The following is a 2,500-nucleotide window of genomic DNA, read 5'->3' as shown; positions in this document are numbered from 1 at the left end:
GACGAATGCACTGCTGCTAATCAAGAGATAGAATAATGACACTTCTAGAGTTTTCTTGAAAAAAAAAATGTTTATATCGTCACGGAGTTTTTGCGATAGAAAAATGAAATATTTTGACTTGTCATGAAATTTCGAAAAAAAACATAAGAAACGTAAATTGCGAACGAGAAAATAATCAATTTTGTTTACTTAATTTTCTTTAGTAATATTTTTTCTCGTCAGGAAAGGTAAATGTTATTTTCTTTTCCTTTTACCTCCCCGCTCCTAATGAATGGTGGCACTGTTACATGGCACTGCCTCGTGTGGGCACTGTTAGGCCGCTGAACCATCCACCTTATTTTTCAGTTATTGTTAACAACATTATTTTTTTCTGAAGAATAAGATTTAGGTCCCATCACGCTCTTGTTTTGATGGTTAATTGACGAATTTTATAACATGCATAACTATTCATTATATTTTATTTACTTTACTATTTCACGACACTAGCTTTTTATATTATTGGTGTTTAGGAAAAGAGTATCATAACCATGAAGTAATGATTAAGTTTTTATAAGTATATGTAGTAAGTATAAATTTTAACTTTTTTTTTTTTTCAAGTGAGTTTGCTGCTTATAGTGACTGCAGTGGTTTACTGACCGAAGTGTCATCTAAGTACGATATGCTGAAAAAGTGGTTAATAAATCAGGAAGACCATAAATATAGCGGTTGGCAAAGAATCTGTCATGATTGATAAAGGAGTGGAATTGTTCAAAGGTCTATACTCGTGACATTTCGAGGGAAACGATGCCGCCGGTGGCCAAGGCATCCCTATATTTCAGTCGTGAAGCTGAGGATATCGAGAAAGGATACGAGTTTTCGGGGTATTAGGCGTTCAGAGTGATCAAGCCAAACGATTAGCTAGGTATTTTCATGAAGGATCCCTTCAGGCGCCTATTGCTTGACTAAAATGCGCAGTGAATTTTCAGAAAAAAAGGTGGGGGAAATCAGAGTTGTCGTTTTTTTGTTGAACATCAAGACGTACTGGCGATGGCGGCCTTGTGGCTTTTGCTTCCTGCGACCTCCGTTCATGGGGAGCGGACTGCTGCTGCTGCTACTTTCCTCGTGGCTGTCTGACTCAAAGGGTGGGTAAGACAACCCCCTGGGCACAACTTAGGTGACCTGAGGCCTATCCGACGCATCTTGTTTGATTGGTGTGCCTGAACATGGCGTCCTCGGTGCCACAAGTAGGCAGAGACGGCGGCGGCACCCTGGCACCTCACCCCTCGCCAGGCACCGACGGGCGAAGTAACCTCACTGATTGTAGACCTGAAATGTAATATTTCCCCATCACTTAATTCAGTTTTCCCTCTGAATTTTTACTAACGCACAGGAACCAACATGGTGAAGTGTCGTGAATGTTATTTCCCATCAAGTTCTTGTTCTGCGGGGTTTTGTGAGGCAGTCTGCTGGATGACCAATGGTGACAAGCCATCCTCGCGACCTGCGGTACATATTTAGGCCTTTCTGTCTGTCAACACACACACGTTAGGCGTTTTTAAGGTCTTGGTAAAATTTTACGATGTTGTTCAATTTTAGAGAAACTGATCGGCTGCAAGAGGCACATGCATGGTGACCAGTTTTCTCACATACTGTTGCTTCCTGCCCAAATACTGGTCGGCGATTTGTGTTTCCATGAGTTCACTGAATAGAATGTTTGTGGTGTCTAGTGTTTTGTGCATGGTGTGATTTTTGACGTGACAAAAGTACTTGAATTTAGTCGAATGATAAAGGATGAGCAGTGTAAAAGTGGAAGCGAGGGAAGGTGGATAAGCCAGATAAATGCAAACCTTATAGGCGTGAGAAAAGAAAAAGATCTTTCAGTTTCGTCATCCTTATACTGTGAGCAAAGGTAGCTAGTTAGTCAGGTTTGAATCAATTTAATTTATATGAAATTTCATAGCGCAGTTTTACTAGTAATCTCTAACAAATAATCCAAAAGGTAAGGAAACTGAAGAAAATTAAGTATGCCAGTGGCTTACATTTAATGCCATGTCATAAAGCAAGCCATGAAACTTTCTGGATACTGTTTACCGCGGTGGTTTGTCAGGTACATCATGTTGGCAATGGAATGGAACATGACCGGCCTGGAAAAAAAAAAATCCTTTGCATTTGATATTCGTTGGGCACGTACGAAGATTTTTGAATGTAGCGAAGGAGAAAAAAATATATGACATAAATACCCTTGCTTTTTTGGGAACAGTGATACAGAAGGCTTTTCATATTTTTTTCCCTGAGCTACCTTCTTTGCCCTTAAAAAAATGTTAAGGTGCTTATCTTCACCAAACCTAAGTATGAAAGACCTAGAATACTGCAGAGATTTGCTGCTGGTAAAGATATATTATTATTGAGGTTAATATCTTCAAATGTAAGGAAAGGTAAAGAAAACGTAAAAAGAATAAAACCTTTATGGTCATACTTCATTTGCCTGTCTATAGAGTGAAGAAACTTTACGATGTAGAAT

Source organism: Eriocheir sinensis, chromosome 8 (genome assembly GCF_024679095.1).
Source record: "Eriocheir sinensis breed Jianghai 21 chromosome 8, ASM2467909v1, whole genome shotgun sequence".
NCBI classification, from domain to species: Eukaryota; Metazoa; Arthropoda; class Malacostraca; order Decapoda; family Varunidae; genus Eriocheir; species Eriocheir sinensis.
This window is presented reverse-complemented; position numbering follows the sequence as displayed.